General features: G+C 42.0%; 1 protein-coding gene across 4 annotated transcripts in view; it reads left to right on the top strand.

The window, feature by feature from the left end:
- The window catches only part of RALYL (RALY RNA binding protein like), a 423,906-nt gene that overhangs the window by 189,838 nt on the left and 218,346 nt on the right, over positions 1-15,722 (top strand). The gene's annotated exons all lie outside the window — the stretch shown is intronic.

Here is a 15,722-nt window from a genome sequence, read left to right as displayed (position 1 = left end):
TGAATATGTGACTATAAAATCTGAAAAATGTGTTTTAATCGAAAACATGTCAAAAAAATTATAAAAACCCAAAAGGTGCTCTATATGGTAGCTGAATAATAATCATATGTAAGGATGACTCTCAGTGAGGGGAGACTTGTGAGGAGTTGGATGGCAGTTTTCAAGTAACCATAGAGGGGTGTGAAGGTGGGGGGGACAGCCATTTTTTTTTTTGCATTTTCATTTTTCTCTCTCCTTTGACAAGCTGTAACTTTTAGATTTTTTTCCTTTACAAAGCTATATGAGGGCTTGACAAATGTAACACAAATTTTATTTTCTAGTGGCATCGTTTAAATTGGAGGAAAAATGGCAAAAAACTTGGAGTTTTATATTGAGGTGCTATTTTCTGTTCCAGGCTTCATCGTCCAGAATAATTGTCTTTATATTTTGATGGATCGGACATGTTGGGAAGCTGCGATACCTAATGTGTTTATCAGTTTAGTTGTTGTTATTTTTATATGTGTTCAAAGGAAAGGGGTGATTAAAATTTTTTTTTTTTAACTTTTAAAAAAATTTTCCCCATCGTTATAGTCTCCCTAGGGTACTTGAACCCTAGAGGTTCTGATCACTTAGGCTACACTCACACTGCCGCATGGGGTCGTATATATATGGCTGATATACGTCTCCCATAGACGGCAATGGGCGCACGGTGCCCTATGGGAGCGGTACAGTGTCGCACACGTGCAGCACTGTTCTGCTCCATACCCTGGAAAAAGATAGGACATGTCCTATCTTTTGCTGTATTATGGCGCCGTGTACGATACATCCCTATGGAGAGGGGCGGGGGTGAGCGCCACTCACCTCCTCCTCCTCTCCCTGCGTGCCCACCGTGCTAAGGTACGGCAGGCAACAGCAGTGTGTATCTAGCCTTAGATAGTATACTGCAATACAACTGTATTACAGTCTATTGTAGATATACTACTTCTATATTACAGTCCATCTCAGACAAACTGTAATACAGAAATACAAATTATAGCCCTGAGAGCCTTTAACAGGCTCCCGAGCCATTATTGCACCGATTGACACCCTATGATGAGATCACCGAGGGAGCCAACTTGCATTTAAACTTGCAGACCTGTTAGGTGCCATGGTCGGGTTCGACTGTGGCACCTAATATGTTAATTGCCGCAATCGGTGGTGCCACTAACCCCAACAGTTTCCGGGCAGGTGTCAGCTGTGTGATACAGCTGACACCCGCCACCTATGGAGATGGTTTGGTCCGTGAGCCCTCTCCATACTACCTTTCACAACAAGTTGACGTACACAAATATTTACATTTGGGCAGTCATGAAGGGGTTAATATAATTTATTTTTCTTAACCATTTGACTTATAAACATTTCAAAAATATTATTTTATCTGCAGCACTGTGTCTGTGGGAAGCTGTGCATTGCTGAAAAAGTCCTTCTGATGACAGGTTCCCTTTAATGACTGAAGGGAGATATGGATTGTTGATGCACCACCCTATAGAGACAGAGGTATAGGCTGCCTTAAAATACATCCTATTATGTATGATCCGTGTACAGTAGTTATGATGATCTGGATCTAACCCAACCAATGTTTCATAGACGTTGGCATAAGATTTGCAGTACCAGACATTAAGCAGCAGGATGTAAATGAGAGAACCTTAGAGGAAATTGAAGCAGATAGAATTCACATCTCAGAATAGGAGCCATTTCCATATTTCCCATGGGTTTCTCGACTTATTTCCAAGAAACTAACGCGCAGGAATGACACTGAGTTTTTATGTAAATGAATAGTTACATTGTATAAATTGTCCATCAAGTATAATAGAACATATTTTTTTTAATAACTGCCAATTTATAGCAAGTGAATGAGATTTTCTGATCCTTTTATAAATCATATCTGCTTTATATTTATTATACAATGTGTAAGGTATATAGAGTAGACTCTTTTTTACAGCACAATAGAAGGCCCTCCATCAACTACTGAAGTCCCCATCCATAAAATTATTAGTATTCCATATACAGGTGGTCCCCTACTTACGGACACCCGACTTACAGACGGCCCCAGCTATGGACGGACCTCTCTGCCCATTGTGACCTCTTGTCAACCTCTCTGGATGCTTTACTATAGTCCCAGGCTGCAATGATCATCTGAAAGGTGGCTGTAATGAGGCTTTATTGATAATCTTCGGTCCAATTGTGGCAAAAAATGTTGAAAATCCAATTGTCATTGGGACAAAAAAATTTTCTGTCTAGATCTACAATTCTAAAATATACAGTTCCGACTTACATCCAAATTCAACTTAAGTATAAACCCAACCTATCTTGTATGTATCCCGGGGACTGTCTGTATATCTTTATTTACAAGATTTTCTTTGTGCACTAGAAGTGTGGCCATGACACTAACCCTACATCTTAGGTCATTGGTTATAGTATTGGTCCAGCCCTGTGTACTGATGGTACAATTGTACTGAACAAGGTATAGGAGCAAACGGTTGTCTCAAAGAATCCATAAAGTCATATAGGAATGGAGGCTATGAGGGCATTTAAGATATATTAAGACAATATTGTTTACTGTAAAATTGAACATTATTGCGTTTTCCTATTGATTTCAGTTAATGTCATATGGTCTGCTTTACTATACAGACTAAGGCTACATTCACATGAATGTATGGTTTCCGGTCCCGTAAGGCACCGTGAGCCCATTGCTTTGTATGGTGGATGTACCGTATATACGCCATATTGGCCGTATACACTGTACGTCCTCCATACACAGCAATAGGCTCATGGCGCCCTATGGGTGCGGTACGGCACTACGGTACGGCTGGCATACATTGTGTGAATGTAGCCTTAGTCAAGATAAACAGGGTTCATAATTCCCAAGGGACGACTGTCGAGCAGAGTAAACTGGAAGAGCGAGATGGTAATGACTCTGCACATTTGCTCAATCAAATTTTTTTTAAAACTTTTAACTATTGTTCTGATGAGGCACAAACTGATAGCACTGTGCTGCATTTATTAAAAGGTTTGCACCAATTTTTCTGTCCTGTCTGTACTACTTGTACATTTGTTTAATGCCAGTCCCAGCATTGTTACATTGCTAGCGTTATCGGAAACCTCCAATAACGCTAGTAAACACTGCCCCGCTGTACACTGGAAACGCCGGACCGACGTCAAAGCAGATAGGTGTATGCATGAGGGGGCGGTCCAAGGCTCTGCCTCTTAACCAGACCGCCCACTCCATAGGCCTAATCCCGCCCCCTCATGAATATGCCAGACCTCTTTGAGCTTGGGGCCTGGAGTCAGTCAGGGCCCGCAGTACCTGAGTGGCTGGCGGTTGCGGCCTAGGCACGCTAGTGTCACGGTGCTTGGTATGGGGAACCGGAGGGCTGGTATGGGGAGCCTGACAGGTCTCCAGCAGGGTGGTGTTGGCAAGAAATGATGAGGGAGAGGCTGCTATAGCGGTTCTCCCTGGGGCAACCCTTTGGTGTCTAGAGTATGGGTCTCTGTGTGGTGGATAGGATGCCCGTGATGGTGACAGCCGTAGTAGCAGGGACCAGACGGAGGCGGACGTTGAACACAAATAACTTAAAGTTCTTTATTGGAACCGACAGGAACAGTAGCAACATGCCTTAACAGAATGGTGGAATGCTGGAGATGTAGTTGGAGGGAGCCACAGGATGGATCATCAGCCTGGATGCAATGGCAGGCTGGGAGGTAGCTGTGTCCTGGAAGGATGCTTCAGCTTGTCCTGGGTTGCTTCAGGTATCACTCTTAAATGTAGGATGATACCCCTTTCCTCACTCACTAACTCACTACACTCAGGCAGGGAGCAGGGCTCACCTGCTCTTGTCTGGTGTGCTGGCTGCACTGACTCTTCAGAGTCTCTAATCTGCTCTGTTCAGACTCCTAGGTCTGACTGCACTGAACTCTCTTCTGAGAGAAAACTGACTTCTTCTGAACTCTAGAAGTTTCCTGACCAGGGGTTTTGTTACTCCCACTGGTCAGGTGGTGGCTACTCCTCCAATTACATCTCAGCTCACAGAAACAAAGTGTAACACCTGTGATTGGTTTCTGGACTTACATCACAGAGAGCAATTAACTCCTGCCTTACCAGGCAGGTTCTACCGCTGCAGTGCTCATCTGTGTCATGTAGTTATTATGTAGTGAACTGCTGTGGGGTTGATCAGACCCTTCACAGGCTGCAAGTTACATGGTGGGACGTATTCGCAACCACCTCTCTGCCTTGCATCGGCGAGGGTGTTGCACTCTCTTATCTGTTGTCTCTATCTACCCTCCCATATATCCAGGAATGTATTATTATTCGGCGCCTCTCAGTTATATTTGGTGGAGAGTTAAGATGTTGTCTCCACCAGTTCTCCAGCAGAGACTACCCCCTGCCCACCCTTCAAATAACCTTACAATTATTTGATTAAAGGTGCTTTTTACACGCTTTTTCCTTTAGAAAACTGGAGGACTGGTTGAATTCCCCATATGTGACTCTGGGAGATAACCAAATCGATAATTGATAACTGAATTCTGAAATAGAGCAACATGTGGACCCTCCCCAATGAGACACGTATACACTTACACATTTATGAGACAGTCCATGTCGAACCTTACAGATTTGTGGGTTCAGAACCAGGACAGTGGTCCCCGAACCTAGTGATGACACCAATAGCCGGTGTTATCCATTTAAATGCCAATATTTAAGTCAATTGCTGGAGGCTCAAACAAGGGGGTGACATCTGTGATGGTTGCCAGCTATCAGTTCAGGTTCGGACCCAACTCTGAACCCAAGTGGGTGCGGTCATCACTATTTATTACTAATCTTAATGAAGAATATGGGTCGTTGTGAAGTCTAGTAGAAGGTCATCAGTCTCTTCTCCCATTCTCTATAAACTCAGTATATTATAGTCACTTCTGTGTAATCTCTAAGACAACAGCTGTCAATGCTACAAATGAAATTCTCTGAAATTCCATGTAATGTAATAAATAATGTAAAATAATGTAACGCAACACGCGGCTGAGCAACATGGGAGAAATGTATTTATTTATTTGCTTGATTTTAATGAACTGACATTAATCTACGAAGAGACAAGAATCGGCATCAGAAACGTTGAATTTGTGGTGTTCTATTTCCTTGGAAATATATTCCATCCTACTGATGTATCGTTACGGGGATGTCACCCAGGAACAAGTCAGACTGTTATTACTTTATGCATGTATTTAGAGCACGTACCGAGCTTCACTTGTCACCAAATGCATGAAGTAGCTGCCTGAAGAAACTGATGATACGATGGGTAAAATGTCAAGCACAATTTTATCAAATGAAATGAATCCCAATGAACATGTACATTGCTCTGTTGTATCCCGATGACGGGATCAAAATATTTTCTACCATAATGTATATTCATGGCACTCAGCCGCGACATTAACATTTCTAAACTCAGATAGCAAGTTTTTCTAGATGCATGTACTGTAAATCACTGGGTTATATCAGAGATATGTGGGGTTCTGTTCATGGTGGTGTCATGATGTTCTTTTTTTTAAATACATGGTGAAAATGGTAGATTTGCTTTGTATTTTATCAGGTACAGCACAATAACACAGAAGACCACTCTATTGAAACTTTCAGATCCTCTGTAGCACCCCCAGAGGATAAATTAGGTATTACATGCTGTGCATTCCAGTTAAAGACATGCTGGTTGGGATCAATGCCGTTGGTGTTTTTGCTCCTTATTGTATCTTTTTTCTGCGTAATGACTATTTTGGGGCTATTTTTAGTTTTTATGAAATGTTACGCCTCAATTCGCTGTGTGTTGTTGCATCCTATTTGTCATAATATTGCGCCTCTTTACATATGTTTGCGCTTGATTTATTATACAATTGCGCCTATATGGACGCAAATAATTATGCAATAACACGCCAGTCCTGACTATGCTTAGGAAAGGCAACGGTATGATTTGGGCAACAAAAACCCTGCATTTGACAAAGAGACAAAACGACAAAGACAAGGTGCAAAAATAGACTCACAACAGGTGCAAAAAGTGCGCAGAGAAGGGGGAAATAAAATAAATAAGATAAATGACCCCCTAAAACTTTATTCCGGACACTTTTGATACCTCTTATGTTGACCACTGCAGTCTGGGGCTGAAGTTTAGTAAATTACCAGCATCCAGAGAGCTTCAGCAGAGGTCACAAAAGTCTTAAATTTGGCACCACCTGTAGTTGAGAGGATAAATCTAAGTGATACTTGTGTAGAGGGCATCCTGGCACTGGTAACTGCATAGGAATTGGCACCTCTTGCCAATGTGGACCTAATATTTCAGTAATAACAGATATAGGTGTTTTTCTGGCAATTAGTGGATATTGCTACGGGGCACATTAACTTACCCGTTCTGACGCGTTTCCCGAAAGTGCATTATCCGACCGGAATGCACTGTTCCACAATTCACTAAGATCATGCGCCCGATATCCTGCATGTGTCGCTTCCCCGTTTAGGTCTGCCAGAGTTCCCCATCTTCTTCCTGGTGCATGTAAGTGCTTGATCTTGCCACACAATTTAAAAAAGTTAAATCCTGCGCCACAATCCGATCGGGTGCGACACAATCCCAAACACATAGTTAAATACCTGTCAAAGCAGTGCAAATCCCGAAGACATCGGAAAAAGCGACCTGACTTGACTCATTTGTTGAAATATTAGGATTAATCCACCTGTCCTTCCATTCCCCTTTATTTTTGTTTTACAATATGTCCTTATACCATTACCTTTACAATCAGATTATTTTCATAGGTAAAAAAATAACTCTAGTTGTGAGGAGGAGGGGACACAAACAAAAATCCCCCCAAAACCCACAGAAACATAAAAATAACAATAAATTCTGATAAAACATACAAGTCTTTATTCATAACATCTAAAAGTATAATTAAGATAAAACTGTTACAAAGGGAAACAATACAATACTTGGTGTACACTGTGTTAATAGTAAATCAATATCAGCTATATACAATATTATAAATGAAAGCACCAGGTAAGGAGGACGCAGATAATACAGTTACATGAACCACTGTTCACTATATGATAAATCTGCAAGATTAATGTTAAACAGGTTAACTAGGTAGCTGTGTATAACAGATACTTAGGCTGCATTCACACGACCGCAAGGGGGACGTATATACGGCCGACGTATATACGGCCGATATACGTCTCCCATAGACGGCAATGGGCGCGCGGCGCCCTACGGGAGCGGTATGGTGCCGCACACGTGCGGCACCGTACTGCTCCGTGCCCCGTGAAAAAATAGGACATGTCCTATTTTTTCAGGGCATACGGCGCCGTGCGCCATATATCCCTATGGAGAGGGGCGGGGGTGAGCAGCGCTCTCCCCCTCCTCCTCTCCCCGCACGCTGCCGTGTGCCCGCCGTGCTACGGTATGGCGGGCACCGGTCGTGTGAATCCAGCCTTAACAAGTATAATTCCCTGAGAACATGTTATCTGTGTTATATGATCACAATTAGGATGGCTTTGGGGGGTAGCAAACTGGGCATTTGCCCCTTTCCTAATGGGCCCCCTGAATGTGGACTTTTTTGGGCAGAGGATGTATTGCTTCTTTAATACCCCTTAGTTGAATGCCGGGTGAAGATGCTTATCACCTATCTCCTGTCTATATATCTATTATCTATCTGTCTAGTTATCTATAACTATATCCTATAATCTATATATCTGACTTTCTAACTATTTATCTATCATCTATCTAGATATATATATATATATATATATTCTACTTTATATTTCTGCATCTATAAATCTATATCATCTTTCATATGTATCTTCTATCATCAATCTCCCTATCACCTGTCTATTTCCTATACAATCCTCCTACAGTCCCATATTACACATTGGGGCTTATTTGCCAAGAGTCCGTGTACGCATTTTCGTTGGACTTTTTTCCTTTTTTAGGTTTTGCGAGGCTGTGACAGGTATTTAACAGGGGAATGTGTCGCCCGAGATTGGATTGTGGCACGGCTGCGCTGGTTTTAATGCGGCAAAAATCGGGGGACGATCAGACTGATTCAGACTGAGCGCGGGATTTAACTTTCAAATTGTGTCGCAAGATCAAGCACTTACATGCACCAGGAAGAAGATGGTGAACTCTGTCGGACCTGAGCGGGGAAGCGTCACATGCAGGATATCGGGTGCACGATCTTAGTGAATCACGGCAGAGTGCACTCCGGTCAGACAATGCACTTTCGGGGAAGCATCCGGACGAGAAAGGAAATGTGCCCCATTGTCTTACCCTACTACTGTGTGTAACTACAAAGTGTAATTATTCTGCAGGGCTATAGGAGACTCTTACTAACTGTGACTGTTCATAAAATAGTTATATTTTTTGCCCCCACTTTTAGTTTTGCCCAGGGTCCCACTCTGCCTAAATCCAGCCTTTTTCCAAAGGTTATCCTGCAGAAAACAACGCAGTTTGGGTATCATTCCAGGGTTGACGAAGATGAAGGAGATTCTTATTTTTTACTTTCCCATAAGCTTCCCTCCTTTTTTCACTTTTCCTTCTTTTACTTTTTCATCTTTTCTATTAACTCTCAAAAACCAATCAATCAACATCTTGTATAAGAACGTGTTACAAAGTTACTCGTTTCTTCCTGCTGTTGCACTATTCCATCTCCATGCAGGACGTGCATTGGCAGTCGCCGGTCGCCTGCTTACGGTGCATTACCCAGACTTTGTATTGATGCAGCGCGTGAGATTGCAGACGATCCGTCTTAGGTAAGACAGCAGTTCACAGATAATTGCCTTGGACAACATACTCCGCTGCACACCTCCTCGGTAAGCAGGGATGCCCCGAAGGGATCCTCCAAATCATCAACAACCCTCATAATTGCTAGAAACCTGAGCGGTCTCTGTCAGACACATGCGCTTTCCTGTTACATTACTGTCTTTTCTATAAATTATGCATCTTTATATATCTAACAACTTTGCTTTCCTCATAATATTTATTAGACTGAACAGATAAACAGGCGGTGACTTATAGCTGATTCTGGCCAAACATAAGTACGGGGGAGAGCAGTCATAATTAAAGCCACAGTGCCACCTAGTGGTAGCAAAAATCTCAAATACTCAGTTTAACTTTTGATTTCTATTATAACTTTCCATGTGTTTATTATCTAAGGGCAAAAAATTATTTCCTGCACAATTTTACCTATTTTTTGCATGGATTTTTAACCCTTGAATTTATTATTAAATGAAAAACACTTCTTAATTGTACTAAATTCAAGGTGTGGAGAAGTCACACAACATATGCCTCTGACATTTACTCCTCCATGGTTTCGATCCCCTCATCTCCAGGGGTCACAGGTGTAGCTAAAAATTTAGGGAACCAGTTCAAAAGTTCAACTTTGGCTCCTTCCTGCGGCAGATTAGATACAAAGGCTCAGTACCATGTATGGTAGATACATGGAGGCTTAGATACAGTGGCTCCGCTCTATGGATGGTAGAAGTTGCTCTTTAGATACCTGTTCTATACAGGGAGAAGTTATCACAGTCCATTTGTATCCAGAGATGTCTTCTATTATTGTAGTGGTCAAAACTGAGTATACCACACCATGTCTTATATTGGGGGGTGTCTTGTTTTCAGGGACAAAGGGGAGCTCCTAAATATTCTCCATTCCTAGAGCATAACATGTCCTTCTTTTTTAGAGGTTGACATTTTAGAAGCTTTTGTCTTACATAATGCCGGGAGCAGGGTGTATAAACGGTGTGAGCACAGTATAGAGCAGGAGGATCTGATCATATTTTACATGGTGTTCTATCTGTAAGTATGTTATAGAGCAGGAGGAGCTGATCATATTATACATACTGTTGTATCTGTAGGCATGTTATAGAGCAGGAGGAGCTGATCATATTATACATACTGTTGTATCTGTAGGCATGTTATAGAGCAGGAGGAGCTGATCATATTATACATACTGTTGTATCTGTAGGCATGTTATAGAGCAGGAGGAGCTGATCATAAAAAAATATCAGCTATTTGCCCTTTACCAGAGATCTGTGTGCTATGAAAGCCCAGATGACCAAGGTCAGAGGTCATGTGCTGACTGTAAGTGAGCAGATATGAATTCCAAGGATATGGTTGTATATTGACCAAGATGCCTGGGGATGGAGGTGGTGGGGGGCTATAAGGTGTAAACTGCATATGTAGGGTCCATTTTGTAGCAGAGCCCAGTAGCTTTACATTTTAAGTTTATATTTTTATATTTTCCCCTTATTCACAGGATTGGGGACAACTTGCTGATTGGGAAAGTTTCCCAGTAGTGGGACCCCCACAGATCACAAGAAAGGAGTTTCCTTTTACCTCTAATGAATAGAGCAGCCAGTCGCACATGCACTTTGCTGAGTATGGCTGAGCACGGCGCTCGGCTATCTCCGTCAGTGCCGTACAAATTGATTGGATCAGCTGGGGCATGTCCAACCTGCTTCTCTAATCTTTGGGGTTATCATGGAGCAGTGATCTGTGGGGGACACACCACTGGGACCCCCACCGATCAGCAAGTTATCCCTTGTTAAGGCTGAAAAACCACCTTAAAGTTGTATGTCAGTGCATCATTTTCATTAGATTAGAGGATACACAAATTAAAATACTTGGAAGAAAATGATTTCCGAAGAACTGAACTTTTTGCAGTTTATTGATTTATCCAGTGAAATGCGGCTAAGACGTTGAGCATTTGGTAAAAGCAGGGCGCAGCCTGTGTTACGTTCTGCACTATACTTGGCAGCATTTTATTATCACATTGCTGTTATTTTTATGTGAAATGACACGGCAGCTCAGGTTCTCTATGCAGCAGGTTGGAGCTATTCGTTTTATACGGCCATCTGTAAAGCCTTCATTTTGTTTGACGTACATTGCAACCAGAATAACTATAATTATAGGCAAGAAGGAACTGCCAACCAGCTCGGTGCAAGGACCATTTCGAGAATGTATGTTTAAGTCTATTTATGATTACAATCTTTAGGTATAGAGACTTTCCAAACAGCGTGACACATAAAAAAGTAACAAAGCAGATCTATAATTTACACTGCGCTCCCACGTCATTGTCGTGATTATACCGTATATGACTGGAGACGTCACAATACAGAGGTGACATATCTATTGTATGGCTACTTTGTGTTCCTAGTTTTCTAGTTAAACCTTTAGTAAATTTTTTGCTGCATTAGTAATATGAATCTGGAGAGAAACACCATTTTATTTTAAAACTTAAAAAAAAAACTTTTTAAAATCATATTTTGTGCCAACCCCTTTTCTTCAAGGACATTTATCAGAAATCTAAAGTATAGGAGATAAGTGTCTCACAGCTGAGGGTTCTAGTGCAAGGATCCCCAGTGATCTCGAGAATCGGGTATCCGTAACTCTCCAATAGTGACTCTTATTAATGGAATATTGCTGCTCATCCTTGACCAAAGTGACTTTGGGGTATCCTTTTCCATCGGTCTCTAAGGTTTACCATGATTAAGGTGGTTTACATGTCTGTTGGAACGATGTATCAATTTTTAAGATGTATGTGATGAAGATTGATTGAATTTTATCCCAGTTTGTGCTGGGATCACTAGTTTTTGCATGTGATGTGCTTTTGGAGTTTCGAGACTGATTTATGTGGACCTACAGGGCAAGGCTGTTAACTCTTGGAACAGGATGAGCAGAACTTCTATCTTGTTACTAAGGATTGTGCCTTCAGTTATATGCAATATGAGAGTAAGGCCCCTTCCACACTAGCGTTTTTCACGTGTGAGTTCTGCGCATGCTTTTGATGCACAGAACTTGCATTGCACTCTGTCCCATTGTTTCCAATGGGCTTGTCCTTATTAGCGTTTTTCACGCCCCATTCAAGTCCATGGAGACGCATCAAAAACGCATTGCACTCGCGAGCATTGGGTTGGGTTTCTAGGTGATGTGAAACAAAGTCATGAAGTACCAATTTAAGAAGGATGTTATTTAAAAAATGTGCGTGAAAAACGGCAAAAACGCTAATGACTCCAAGGAAAAAAGGACCAAAAACGTCAGTTTTTCACGCATTGCGCCCTGACGTGAACTGCAACGCTAGTGTGGAAGGGGCCTTAGGCTACATTCACACAGACTTGTGCAAACCATACCGTAGCACAGCGGGCACACTCACTCCCGCCCTTCTCCATAGAGGAACACTTGTACTGCACCGTATCACTCCTGTAGGGCGGCGTGCGCCCATTGCCATCTATGGGGGACGTGTATCCGACATGTATATGTCAGTTGTATATATGTCCCCCATACAGCTGTGTGAATGCAGCCTAAATCTATAAAGTTACAGGTAGATATGGGCAAATCCTCAAAAATTTGATTCATAGAAGCTTTGCCAATATTTTCAAAAGGTTTGGGCGTGAATCTATTCAATTCACAACGATGCTCCAAATGTGACCCCATTAAATCCTCTTAAACACTGTCTTAAAGGGTTTCATTCATGTTTTATAATTTTTTCACTTTTCCCCAGCACTTTCCCCCTTTCTGAGCTCTGGGATGCACAAACAGCAGGTTTGGTGTCTAAAATTTATAATAAATCTACAAACCGATGAATAGATCTTATTTTTGTACAAAGTACAGATCTCATGGGCCCCATGCATCATGTACATTATATTGTTATTTGTACATTCATTTATAGTTGCAGTTTTTGCCCCCATTTGGCAGTGAAAACGGTAAATAGTCCGGAACAGATTGGTCAAAATTCTCTTCTTGCAAAAAATTCCTAAAACTCTATTTTTCATCTGATGTTTAGATATTTTTGCTGATAGTTAGAAATAAAATGCTAGTTTTTTTCAACTAAGTTATGGGTCACCAAAATGTAAAACATAAAAAAAATTCCAAAATATATAACCATTAACCAGTAACGATATTCCATCTACTTTTGAAACTTGGTGAAAATAGAATAACACAAATAAGTCCCTTGAACCCTGCCAACCTTTAAGAAATCTTCCCCAGCAAAAATGAAAATTAAATGTACATCAATGAGCTAACATCAACCCATAAAATCTCGGGACTATGAAGCTGTTAATATTTGGCACAAAACATTAAATCAAAACAGCAATAAAGGCTGCAGACAATCTAATAGAAGACATTAAATGAGTTTATGCGGGATAATAACATAAATGAGCCCACAAGAGAATAACTCACTTAATGAGATAATGGATTGGAAAGCCAAAATGAGCTTTCATCTTCATAAATAAGAAGAGGAGGACAAGTAATGGAGAATTGCGATTGTTAATTTACTTCTATAAAATTCACCCAACTCATGTCATAAAGTGAACTTTTACTGGACTTGCTTTTCTTAGTCCTAGACATATAAATTCTACAATTCTATATGTTATTTTAAACTTGATGAAGGGATTGGCATCTTTTTTTATCGCATGTTTGTGATTGTCCACTTTTTAGGCTAAGTGCACATGAAACGGACCACAAAGAGGTCAACTAAAACTCATATAAATTATATAAAAACTTGGAAAAGTACATTTCCGAGATTGTACTGACCAAAAGAATAAAGGAGAGTTGTAATGTGTAGCACACAGGGGTGGATATACATAAAAAAGAGCCCACAGGAAAAGGGCATAAATATGATTCTTTAACAATTTCACTGCATTTGGAAATTTTTTCCAGCTTCGCAGTACAAGACAACCAGTATCAAATACCATAACTAGGACGTAGAATTTGTAATCGGTAAGCAAGCCCTCTTTCCGCTCTATACACAGAAAAATAAAAAAAGGCAAAATGGAAATAGGGCATTGGTGAAGGAAGGAGTTAAAGGGGTATTCCAGGAATTTTGGCAGATTAATGGAAGTACTAGGGTGGCATCAGAAATTTCTTTATATGTTTAGCTACTCCATCACCCAATGGTTTTCCAGAATTATTGGAAAACCCCTTTGATTTTAATAGTCTGTCCACTAAGACACTCATAATCAGCCCAATGAGCCAGATTGGGGAAATGTTTTGATGCTTTTACGTCTGTGTCAGGTTCGCTAGGGAGATTGCTGGGACTTCTGGTTCTTCTGGTGGTACCAGCAGCGTTCTCCGAACCCCGGCGCGTATCCGCGCAAACTCCACCTCTCGTCCTGGGCAGCGGCTGCTAAGATCTCGCGCTGTCTAGGAGTGGCTGGGACTTTGAACCTCTGCTTGGTGCTTGGTTGTTTCTGCACCATGAGGGGTTAATTCCCAGATGCTGTCCAGCACCTATCAGGTTCTGGAGGTGGAGTTCTGGCTGCATAAATTGCAGCTTCACTAGTCACCAGTGCCAGTGTTTGAAAATCCCTTTCTCCACCTGGTTGCTGCTAGTTTGTATTGCTCTGTATCTGTATCTATATTGTTGCTAACTCGGCTAGTTTTGGACTTTGACTCTTGCTTACTGATTCTGCTTTTGACGTACCCTCTAGTTGTGACTCCGGCTTGTTTACGATTCTTTTATGTTTTATGTTTGTCAGTCTGTTTGTGTTCCCCTTCCCACACTTACCCAGAATATTTCGAGTCTTCAAGTAGTCGCCCCACGGTTTAGCGTGGGGGGGCTATAGGAAGGGACAGAGGTTGGGGCAAGCTCAGGGCACACTATCCCCTGTCTTTTGTGTAACCAATCCTAACAGAAACACTGGCCACACATAGGTCTGCATCCTGTATCCGACCTGCTACATTCTCTCCTTCCATGGAGCCTTTGTCAGCTGTGGTCGCTCAGGTCCAGACCCTAACTCAGCTTGTTCAGGATCTAGCTTCCCGTCTCCAAATTCAGGAATCTATGCAGGTTCCACGGCAGACATCACCGCAGGATCCACTGCCACCCACGCCTGAACCTAAGGTTCCTCTCCCTGACGTGTTTTTTGGTGACCGTAAGAAATTTTTTTCATTTCGGGAGGGCTGTAAACTTTACTTTTCTTTACGCCCTCGTTCATCGGGCACAGAGATTCAAAGGGTGGGCGTGGTAATTTCCCTGTTGCGTGGGGATCCGCAAAATTGGGCTTTTTCTCTCCCACCTGACTCTCCATCCCGTTCTTCTCTTGACGCTTTTTTTTCTGCTTTAGGCCAGATTTATGACGAACCTGACCGCCGAGCACTTGCAGTTTCCCACCTTAGATCTCTGTGTCAGGGAAAACGGACAGCAGAAGATTATTGTGCCCAGTTCAGACAGTATGTGACTGACTCTCAATGGAATGACTGCGCCCTAAAAGACCAATTTATGTCCGGACTGTCAGACCGAGTACAGGACTTAGTCTTAGCTTATGCCGAGCCTCAGACATTAGATGATGCTATGACTCTGGTCATCCGAGTTGATCGTCGCCTAAGATCCAGGCGATCACCTCGGGTGTCCTCGGACTGTCAGCCAGCGGCCAGTCCGTCTCCAGGTAGTCCAGAATTGGAATCCATGGAGCTGGATAGCATCTCTCCTGCACAGCGGAAGCAACATCGAATAAGACGCCATCTTTGTTTCTACTGTGGAAGTCCTGATCATCAGATCAACACCTGTTCCAAGAGGCAGCAGCAGGAAAACTTCCGCTCCTAAGCAGTAGTCGGGGGGGACTGCTTAGGAGCTCAGGTACTCCCTATTGTGTCTAGAATGTATTTACCTTGTACGGTTAAGTTTCAGTCTGTTTCCTGCACTGGTCGCGCCTTTTTGGATTCAGGTGCTGCGACTAATTTAATCGATTA

The sequence above is a fragment of the Engystomops pustulosus genome, chromosome 5 (genome assembly GCF_040894005.1).
Source record: "Engystomops pustulosus chromosome 5, aEngPut4.maternal, whole genome shotgun sequence".
NCBI lineage: Eukaryota > Metazoa > Chordata > Amphibia > Anura > Leptodactylidae > Engystomops > Engystomops pustulosus.
This window is presented reverse-complemented; position numbering and strand designations above follow the sequence as displayed.